The 11,970-nt window shown below is 35.8% G+C and overlaps 2 long non-coding RNA genes across 2 annotated transcripts; both read left to right on the forward strand.

Moving 5' to 3' along the window:
- Positions 1–210: 210 nt before the first annotated feature.
- On the forward strand, positions 211–2,361 carry LOC113228514. The gene is made up of 3 exons (XR_003310316.1): positions 211–238; positions 377–427; positions 2,291–2,361. It is a non-coding gene; the product is annotated as an uncharacterized LOC113228514 (long non-coding RNA).
- Positions 2,362–2,529: 168 nt separating this feature from the next.
- LOC113228513 lies at positions 2,530–4,159 on the forward strand. Its single transcript, XR_003310315.1, has 3 exons — positions 2,530–3,122; positions 3,200–3,409; positions 3,479–4,159. It is a non-coding gene; the product is annotated as an uncharacterized LOC113228513 (long non-coding RNA).
- Positions 4,160–11,970: the final 7,811 nt, after the last annotated feature.

The following is an 11,970-nucleotide window of genomic DNA, read 5'->3' on the forward strand; positions in this document are numbered from 1 at the left end:
CTAAAACATTTGACTCAAAATAAAGGATTCAATGTCGTATCGCCCCTTATATCGTAGGACCTTATATTTTTTTTTTTTTTCTTCTTCTTTCCATAAAGGAAAAGGCAAAGGTTTTACACCATACAGCCAAGTCTTGGTACATTATTCTTTTTTGGTGAAAAATAAAGGCATACGCCAAGTCTTCATTTCATTATACATTTTAAAGGCGATAAGCCTCGTCTTCGGTGGTCAAGTCAGGGTATAAAATTCCAATTCCGGTTAAAATTTCAACTCCGAGTGTTCGTCAAGTCCAGTGATCGACAATTCCGATTAATGCAAAATCCATTCTAAAGATCTTCTATTGTAGAACAAATGAAATTATAAATATGATTGTAAGTTTCAGGATTCTTGAGAAGTTCTTGAGTACCGCGCGGGATCGGACTCGAAGGTTGGTAAATAGATATTAGCTTATCAATTAAGGCTAAGCGCTGAATATTATAATTGGGGCAGTCAAATATTATATGGTCCAGTGTTTGATCAAAGTCTAAGTTGCATTCTGTGCATTTAGGCGACAGGGCTATTTTCATCCTATGTAAATGAGCATTGATGCGACAGTGGCCAAATCGTAAACGAGATATAAGAGTATAAAATTTTCTTCCTTTGTATTGTTGTGATTTGGAAAACCAAGGTTTTTTCCCAATATCTTGATTAATTGAAGCGTACCAAGAACCTTTACGTATTTTAATATCGTTCCAACGAGTAAACCATTCAGAGAGGATATCTTTCTTGATCTTGGATATTAGGTCTGTATAATGGACACCATATGAGACAGTGGTACCCTCATCAGTGTCCTGGCATCTATTGAAGTTGCATGCAGTTTTCGCAAGGAAATCTGCGCTTTCATTGCCTCTCACACCTACATGCGCCGGTGTCCACATAAATTCCACGTGAATGTTGTCATTACGTAGTTGCAACCACGTTTCCTTAATATCGTAAATAATAAAATTAACTTTGCTATTCATAGTTGTGCTTTGTAGAGACTTTAAGACGCTCATACTATCCGTCACAATAAGCCATCTGTTAGTTTGTTTGCTTTGTTTTATAAACTGGAGAACTTTAAGAATAGCCAGAGATTCCGCAGAAAAGATACTAAAACATTCTGTTAGCTTCTCTCCGTAACCGAATTTTAAATGTGGTACGTAAAAAGCAAATGAAGAGGTAAATGCCGACTTTGAACCATCCGTGTAAATTGGTATCAAATCTTTAAAAGTGGAAATTTTCTGATATATTTCTTCTTTGGTTTTCAAGTTTAGGTCAATGTGAATAGGGATGGTAATATATTTGCTTTCGTAGCTTCCATTAAAACAAATCCAGTTCTGTTCACTTGTATATAGTTTATTGCGCAGTTTTATTTCATTTATGTATGAAAAGTCATGAAGAATAAACGGGGCAGAAGATAGTTCACGGAAGGAAAAGGAATTATATAAATTATATATTTTTTTTAAAAGAAGATTTGGATCTAACGAACATAAATGGAGAAGAAAATTAAATTTTGGATATTTAAATCGCAGGATTAAAGGGGGAACATTACATTCCACCTGCAAGGAATTAATTGGAGTAGTTCTGAAAGCACCTGTAATAGTTCTTAAGCTGTGGTTCTGGAGAATATCCAATTTCTGGACCAACTTATCATTTGATGCGTAACAAAGGAAACCATATTCGAAGTGACTGCGTACTAAAGACTTATACAAATTCAATAGTATTTTGGGATCTGAACCCCAATAGGTTGATGATAATGATTTTAAAATATTTAATGCCTTTGAAGCTCGTGCGGTAATGTGCTCGACATATTTATTCCAGGACATGTTTTTCATAAAAGTAACACCTAAAAATCTTACGGAGTCTGCAAAAGATAACTCTAAATTATTATAAAAAAGTTTGTAATGTTTTCTTTTAATGCCCACTCCATTAAAAATAACTACTTTGGTCTTATCAGCATTTATGTCTAAGTTTAAATATTTGAAATAATTATTTAATTTACTTAAAGCAAGATTTAATTTGTTTATAGTCAATTGTAAATCTGAGCCTGAGGAATAAACCACAAGATCATCAGCATATTGCAAGTTGCTTACTTCTGAACCCAAAACATAGTTGAGCTTGTTTATATACAACAGAAACACTAAAGGGCTTAATATCCCACCTTGACATACACCTTTAAAAGACTCTCTGGGGCCAATCAGATAATTTTTTACCTTGGCATAAACTTCTCGTCCATGCAAAAACTTAAAAATCCATAGTACGATTTTTTTAGGTAATCCTAGCAACATTAACTCTTTTGACAGTATGTGAAGATTGACATTATTAAACGCACCGATGATATCGAAAAAAATTGCGAACAATGTATTGTGCTGTTTAAAAGAATGAAAAATATCTAATTGAAGATGAGTTATACTCTCTCTAGCAGATCTACCTTTTCTAAAACCAAACTGGTTGGAGGGTAATATATTATTATGTTCTATATAGAATTCTAATCTCTGTTTTAAAAGTTGTTCAAATATTTTCCCCATACAAGATGTCAAAGTTATTGGCCTGTATGATTCATAATTATCCTTATCCTTATCTGGTTTAAGTGCAGGGATGAGACAATCTGTTTTCCACTGTGTTGGTATTAAATCTGTAGCCCATAGAGAATTATAAATATTCAGTATTACTTTTCTAGAATCTATACTGGCATACTTTAGCATCTTGTATGGAATACCGTCAAGTCCGCAAGCTGTATCTCTCCGTGAAGATATCGCTGCATTAAACTCCCCTAGTGTAAACTGGTTTGTTAAGTATTCAGAGTGAGAAGCTGGTACAGACTGTTCAATTAAATTCAATGGAGACTCAACGGTGTCTGGTGTATATTTTTTAAGAAAATTATTGATCAAGTCTATGTTGGTTATGACATTAGTGCTTTTGGGTTTCTTATTAAATTTTCTCATCATAGACCAGATATATGATAAAGGAGTTGTTCTGTTGAATGTTTCAGTTAGAGAATACCAGCTCAATTTTCTCTCATTATTTAAAATCAGTTTCCTTTGTGCCTGTTTTTGTTTAAAAGTCAAGTAATTTACTTCACTTGGATCTGCTTTAAAATTTAAGTATGCTTGTTTGACATCTTTTACAGCATTTGCACAGTTTTGATTCCACCAAGCTAAAGGTATTCTTTGTTTTTTAGGTTTTGTCAAGGAGTGATATATATGTGAAGGTGCACACTTGTGTTGAATTAAAGTAGATTGTTCTGCAGCTACATTAATAATGGCAGTTAATTCTGAATATGACTTTAATGGATTGGAAAGGTCGAAGTTATGGTTTGACATCAAACTATCTAACACCTTTGTATATTTTTTAAAATCAATGTTTCTACTACTTAAATGATGAGGAAAAGGTATATTGTTTTGATAATTAGGTACAGAATCATGGGAATTGTCATTAATTAATAATTTTGTTATTACAGGTAAATGAAAGCTACCAAGTGGGTCATCAGTTACTATCCAGTCAGAATTAAGAGCCAAAGAAGGCGAAACAATGGTTAAATCCAAGGCATTGGGCTGCCAAATGTGTGAGCCAACAGTTGTAGGATGTCCATTATTAAGTATGACCAAACCATTTTCATCTGAACTTTCATAGATGTCACGACCCCTAGCATCGATAGATGAACATCCCCAAAGCAGGTGGTGGGCATTAAAGTCACCTGCTAGAAATATTGGTTCCGGAATATTACGGATGAGATTATTTAACTTTTTCTTTGAAAACTGAAGAGTGCAATTACCTGGACTATATAGACTTATTATAGATAATTCTTTATTACAATATTTTAATCTAATAGCAATATTTTGAAGTGAATCATCATATTTTGTTTGTATACTAGTGTAATTTAATTTATTGTGAATTAGTATGGCTACACCATTATGAGTGTTGCCTGAATCTAACCTAACCAAGTTATATTCTTTAAATCTTATTTTGTGATGTGGTTTTAGCCACGTTTCACAAATTACTGCAATGTGAATATTGTTCTCATATAAAAATTGTGAAAAAATATGTCTATGGCACATTAAGCTCTGAGCATTCCATTGAACTATGTTCAGACTGTCCATTAGTGTAATATGTTATTTTGTTTTTCTACATTAAATGTCTCTATGAGAATATCTTTGATGGATTTTGAATTGATTTCTTTTTGATTCAATTTATTGAGGGATATTAATTTAACTATTGAATTTAATAAAATGTCTAAAATTTTTTCTGAGTTTAATAGGGAAATAAATTGATCAGTTTGTGAAACTTTTCTATGTAGGGAGGGAAATGACTTTTCATTTACTACTGCGGAATATGCTCTCTTTTGAAACAAATCTGTGTTTTGTTTTAATTTTTGTATTTTTACTGGACACTCCTTCGATATAGCTATATGCCGACCCTGACAATGTATGCAGGTAGCGTCTTTAGTGTCTATCGTACATGTTTTGAAGTTGTGGTTGCCTCCACATACTGAGCATCTTTCTGAGTTCTTACAAAATTTGCCAATGTGACCATACCTGAGGCACCGTAGGCATTGCTTCACTGGTGGGATGTAGGGTTTTACATCAAAACGCCAACTGTTGAGGTCTATGGATTCTGGCAGGACTGGGCAGGAAAAGGTAATGGACACGGTTAGGGTAGGAGTAATCTGAAAATCATTGTCAACTTTATTTCGTCTCATAAAACGTCTTATTTGTACTATGTGTTTTGTACTGGAGATGGTGTCATATATTTCTTGGTTCGATAGATTGATTGGAACGTGTGAGATGACTCCTGTCACCTCTGTGGCTCCTGCAGGAATTGTCGCTTTCATTTTATATGAATCCAAATATTTGGTGTTTGTGAGGGCAGCATTAGCAAACGAAGCTCGCTCAAATATGACTCCTATTTTATATTTGTTAATTCTTACCAATTGCTTAACTCCCTTATTATACCTTTTTAGGGAAGTGGACATACCCATCATGTCCCTGTCGCCTATCGGTTTTCCGGGATCTGTGGACTCAAAAAATACTATATATTCGAAGTTACCCCCATTTTCAGGGTAACTACGTGTATAGTTCAGTACTCTGAAAGGTTCGTATTTATTTGCAGCGGTACTGGTGGAGGATATGGAGTCGTTGTCCGAATCTGTGTTTTGTCGGCTTTCTTCTTCTCCGTCTTTTCCCTTCTTCCTCTTACGCTTCTCCATCGCAAAGCCGTTTGAAGAAAGTTATTTAACGAACAATATATAATTTTAAAAATTTATAATAAAAAATCGCGTCGTTCAGGTCGAAGTTTCCCGCGCTTTTTTTTTCGTAGGACCTTATATCTTGGATTGACGCTGCCAATCATGGGTGTCGAAAATGTATCAAGAATTTTTTTTTGTAATACCGACGCATTCAAAATATATCATATGTCAATTAGCCACATGCTCAACAACAGGCCAACTATAAAACCATTTTATCTGTTAAATAACTATAATCCACAGGATAATGTGCAAATATCAGCCCCGGGACAAACCTCACCAAATTGTTCGAATACTCGAAGCAAATAAACTTCATTGTACCACTGATTATTAATAGGGCTTTAATTTTACATAGGAATTATTGCTACTGGAACACCGGGAAGGAAAAAAAACGATGGAACACAAAAAAAAACAGCTGAATTCAAACTAGCGCCTTCAGCACACCGAGCAAAAAAGTCGTTAAAAACCATTGACTTACAAATAAATGGACGACGGGTCTAATACAAAAACCACGAAAAAAATGTCCCAAGTCAACCTATTCGAAATTTAAATTGTAATGTCATCGCAGTATCGCGCTGTCAGTAGAACAAATGAAGACTAAAGCGGAGTTTGGCGCTCTGTATACGATTTTAGCGCCTTACAAGTGCGGACACTTTTTAGCGCGGACCCGACGTCCATACCTGTATAATTGTAAGTCAATGTTAAAAACCAATAACAAAGATCTGCAACAAGCATATAGAAAAAATCGCCTGGTTTGTTCCGTAACTAAGTTGGGAGAGCGTTAAGCATGGTATGCTGAAGGCACTGGTTCGAATCCAGCCGGATTGAAGGAATTTTTGTGTTTATAAATATTATAAACTAGTGGAATAATTACACAAAAAGAAATTTAATATCATGGCAGTAAAACATCGTGATATTTAATATTAGATATTTCTATGTTTACACTTCACCCGCGAACAACTTTCGTAAGCAAATCGATCGATTCAAGTACTCAATACGACATTCACTGCGTTGTATGGGTCACAACAATAAATTCAAATATCGTCACTAGTCAAGACATAGGACACTTTCTGGGACCTACCTTGATCAAATTTTTAAATTTTTCCAGCATAAACCTGCATTGGATTGATGAAAGTTTTTTGCCCTTCGACGTTCTCAATGCGTTCTCACCGCATCTTTTGATTCACTACCCACCGCCAAGCGATTTTTCTGACTTTAAGCTGTCGTGAAAGGTAAATAAATCTGCCCGTGATCTAATTACTATTATTAACTACTTCACATAATGTTTCATCGATCTCTGCAGACGACGGTCACCCTGGTGTAGACTCTACAAATTACTTTCGAGGTTATGAAATTTCGATCAAACGTTATTTCTGGAAAATGTCATTTCCGACTACTGATAGGTAACCTCTTTTCAGGCCTCGATTAAATTTACAAAACCAATAAGAAATAGGGGACAGAGAGTCGGCAGATTCTCGAAACGTCAATTTCTAGTGATGATAGGTTTCACTTGAAGTATATATCAAGGATCAATTAATCAAGGATTTGCGGGACAAAACTATTGTTATTTGAATTTATTTCAAATTTGTCAACTTATGTCTTAGGGTGGCAATGACCCTCAGATCAGAAAATCCTAGAACAGTTGACAAAATCATATAAAATTAGGCCATAGACAACTACGTCCGTAGAGTGGCTAATAACTTTCGGAACAGACCATAGTAAACAGTTTTTTCATGTCTTGTCATGAGGAGATCATTTAGTTGGAAAGACCAAATACTATAGCATAAATGTCACAGGAAGGTATTACCATGAATACGGAACATAGTGTTCGATAGGCTAGAGTAAGTGAACAAAGCCTTATCCATTATCGCGCGCTGATTTGTCACGGGAGCTGATTCATTACGCACGCATTAATCTTGTAGCGGTTACGCAGTAACATAATAAAGCCTTACTTTGTTTATGCCACGCCCCCGACTCTGGTATACATACCACAGAGTAATGAGCACTTGTCAAGTAAGTCATCTTAAGTAGATGCCCTTTCAAACCATAGAGTCAGGTCTAGTCGCTCACACGAGCTATGACACGAGTTCACACTTCTATAACAGTCCACTTACAGTTTAGATGCAGTCCGCATGTCCTAGCTGCGCTAGTAATCGGCAATCGTAATAGTGCCGGTATAACAGCACGCTTCGCGCTAACTGCGCCCAAATTGGTTTAAAACTGCAATCCAACAATATCTTGCAGTTACTACGTACTTATGGTCTGAGATAACTTTTTTAATAATATCAAGTGACGGGACGAACAAGTCGTGGTAAGCTACACGCCTGTCCTAGATAAAACAAATAGTTATAACTCTCCCTATATAACTATTAATTAGATACTCTTTATATCATAGTTTCCCAAAGTGGTCCCTGCTGTCCTCTAATGGGTGCTGAAGAGTTCTAGGGGCCTCGGAAGCAATTAGGGGGGCGTTGATGCTATTCAAGAGATGCTGCCTCATTTGAAAAAAATACCTCAAGTATCTATATCTATATAAACCGCACAACACATTTTTTTTTTCTTGTGATTTTTTGTGTTATAATTTTTTTTTATATTGCCTAAGTGTGCGGTGAGTCAACAATTTTGGGAACCTTTGCTTTATACTATTATATTTTTAAGTCACTCCATGCAAGTTTAGTATGTAACGAAATGTTATTACTTCGATTTAATTCAATATCGTCTTTTTCTTAATACGTTTAAAAAAGACTATTAATTTGTACTTGAACAACAAAATTTTATTTGTTTTATTGTTTCTATCTTTCTGTATGATACCAAGTGACGGAACGAGCAAGTCGTGCGCCTGGTGGTAAGCGACATGCCTGGCCTTAACAGTTGCAGTACCGCTCAGAGTTTTAAATCGCAAAGATCTGAGGAGCACCGCCCAGTGGCAACATATGCCCGTTACCCTGAGATATAAGTTGACAAGTCCCATGTGCCTGTAATATCACCAGTACCCTTACTCTTCAAAATCGAAACTGAGTAATGCTCACATTACCGCGTAGCAGCAGAATAGGTAAGACGGCAGTACTTCCCTGGACGAACTTTTTCACAAGGACCTCTACTGCTACAATCATCAGCATATGCAATACAAAATGTACATAACTCAGATTACTGTTCTACTGTATTACACTATGTCCACATCTCGGTTTTGTTAATACACGTGGCACACAAGAAGCAAGGTAAGACGCATGTTGCTCCACTATATCTGATTCTGCAGTTAGACAAAGACAAATGGCGACGATTTGCGACGATGTCTAGAGACAACCCATTTCATTTATTTCCGTGCAGTTTTTTTATTATTAAACCTACGAAACGAATCGGATTTCATTTGTTTTACAGATCTTCGTTCGTTTTAAAGTAACATATTTTCACAGTGCTCGTAAGTATAACATTGTTATGGAATATGGAGTAAACATTAATATTAAATTAATAAATACTTATGCCATGCACCTAATGTGACTATAATATAACTGTTTATTATGCATTAGTATAATTTTCAATAGTTTACTCCATCAAGCCCTGGACGGGTGCTAGTAAATTTACTCGTAAATGCATGAAATATGCTCAGTACGGCCACTAAAAGTTAGTTTCTTTTTACCATACTCCTATTCGTGCGTAGAACTGTACCTAAAATGTAAGGTTTTAAACTTTGAGGCTCAACTTACACTGGCGCAGAGCCGAAGCGTCGCGACGCGTCATGTTTTTCGCCTGTAGTATATTCATCTCTATTTTTCCATTATTAAGGTACAAGGCAATTTGTGTTATGCAAATACGGAAACGGGCGTCGACACGTCTGCTTCCCTTGAGCGTAGTGAGACGTCAGACGCCGACCACACTGTGGTCCCCACGCACTAATGCGAGCGTCGTCGCGCGACGACACACGTCGCCAAGTGTTGTAGTTGAAAAACAGGATGCGACGCGATGCTTCGACTCTGCGCCAGTGTAAGTTGAGCCTAAGATACTTAATAATTGCTCACGTTGTGCTAAAAACCATGGTCAGCTTATTTATAACCCTACCCCGCTTGCTTAAAAACGAAACGAACAGGTCGTGCGCCTGATGGTAAACGACACGCCTGTCCATAACAGTTGCAGTACCACTGAGAGCTTTAAATCGCAAAGATCTCAGGTGCACTACCTCTGCGCCCATCTACCTGAGACATACATATACTGAAAAGTCCCATGTGCCTGACATTTGGTGAAATTACGGGCACACGGGACTTTTCTTAAACATAGCTATATAGCATAACTTAAACATAGGATACATACTGCCAACCCGTCCATAAATGTTAACACCAAGCTTTAAATAGAGTTTTTTTGATTTCTTGGTAAATATTTATGCAATAAAATTAACAAACATTCCTATATACTCTGTTGGTAATTTAAATGCAAAAACCTGCTATATAATGGGTTGCTCATCTTTGACTGTGGTTCGATCGAATTACAATTTAACTTCGCACACACACGAACACGCATATGCACACGCGTACGCACACTCACTCGAAAATGAACACTGAATGATTCAATAACGTTATTCTTGTTAACGCAGAGAATCAATGAAAATTTGCTACACAAAAATGCAATAAAAATTTGAAAACAGTTTTTCCATACGTCGATACCTTTACATGCAGATTTTTTCGTATTTAGAATATTGCATGACTTTCAATATTAACAAAAGGTCATAATAACAAAAATTTTGCAACACGAGATCTTCACCGAAAAGCAAACCCTATTAGGATTTACTTGCGAAATTACTTGCAATTAGAATAACAAATCAAGTACACATAAGCCTGTATCGCACACGCATCAATCCCTTAGTACATGAATCATAAACAGCTCAAAAGATATAAGATAGTATTTAAGTATTCTTATTATATATATGCGAGTATATTATTATTATTTGTGTACTTATTCTAATAATGTATGCTTAGAATAATAACACATAGAAATCTAGTCCCCACACGCTAAGTGAGGCAAATTGAAGCGCGCCCAATAGGCCTACACGAGCGGGCGGGCCGTCAGTGCTCAAGGTCAACTTGCACCGCGAACAGATCAAGAATTTTAGCTAAAAATGACGAAATGTGCGGTAAATGAGTGTAAAAATACGTCAGACAAACATAAAATAGATACTAACATCACATTCCACAAGGAAGTAACGCGTTTCAACTAGTATTTTTATATAAATATTCACTAAAACCGAAAATTAACCTACTACTAAAACTAGCCTACATGAATTTGATTTTTGCCACACTTGTGACAGTTCGTTTGATATGAAACTATCATTCTATGCGTTATTATTCTAAGAATGTATGTACATATATTTGATATTATTGTTTATATATTTATTTTATAGATGAGTAATGTATTTATTTATAACCACGTTCATTACAAGGTATTCTTTGGTTGAACCCCCATTCCAACTGTTAAATTTCTCCCAATCTTAAGGTAGCCTGGAAGAAATTGCTACTTAGTAATAAGGCCGCCTATTGTACGTTATTTTGCTCTGTTGTTTTTTATGTGCAATAAAGAATATATCATTAATTCATATAACTATATATGTAGCCATGAACAAATTAATCGAGCACTAGGTGCGTGACATAAATCAGTAGGTTAACGGGGAAATACAGGTTGCTGGCATTGAATGAACGAACTTAAAACTACTGTTTCTTGTAATTATCTGTCAAAAAATTTCATTTCTGGCTGTATGGCTCAGACGCCTTAGCCTATCCCGAATGACAATTTTAATTCAAATTACATGTAAAAGACATGTAATTTATAGTATAGTGTACAAAGTGACGAACAAGTGCGCACAGGCACGTGCACACGTTTATGTGCGTACGTGTACTTACTTGGTGGTAAGCGACACGCCTGTCCAGAGCAGTTACAGTGCTATTCAGAGCTTTAAATCACAAAGATCTGAGGGGCACTGCCACTGCGCTGTGAGATATAAGATGATATGACACATGCCTGTAGTTTCACCAGCATCCTTATCTTTCAAACCCGGAACACAGTAATGCTCACATTACAGCTTGACTGCAGAACTAGACAAGGTGGTACTTCCCTAGACGAACTCTTTCACAAGGAACTCCACTGCTACGTAAAAGTTCCAATTATTATTTTTTTATTACTTTTAACTTCAGAGACATCAGCCTAAACTAGTTTATTAATTAAAAAATAAATAAAACACGAAAATGCATAAGTAACTACCATTAAAAAATATTTACAAACCAATAAGTAATTTAGAGAAGTAAAAAAGAAACTTCATTATTACCAAATATCGTTAATAAATTCTAAATGTTTCAAAAGTTCTTCTTCTGGGAACAGTTTTTTAGACTACTTTTGAATCATTCTTTTCACGACATATGACAGATCATGAAAATAAAGAGTGGTAAAGTAAATTGTGGAGGCAAGCTTCCTTTTGAAACCTACGTACATGGGATCGCTACATTAGGCTTACGTGGTAGATTGCGGCTTATAGCCTTATCTTAGAGGAGACCTGTATATAACACAGAATCATTTAAGGGGGTTGATAACACTTTTGTTCTATTAACTCAAGTACGACTTTGTTGTACCAATCGCGACTACATTAAGATCACGAAATGTGAGTAGATAATGGAGTACATCAGGCTAAAAGCCAAATACACCATGAGAGTCGAGCGACAGAAGTCACGCCA

The sequence above is a fragment of the Hyposmocoma kahamanoa genome, unplaced genomic scaffold, assembly GCF_003589595.1.
Source record: "Hyposmocoma kahamanoa isolate Upper Pololo Valley unplaced genomic scaffold, ASM358959v1 232, whole genome shotgun sequence".
Lineage (NCBI taxonomy): Eukaryota > Metazoa > Arthropoda > Insecta > Lepidoptera > Cosmopterigidae > Hyposmocoma > Hyposmocoma kahamanoa.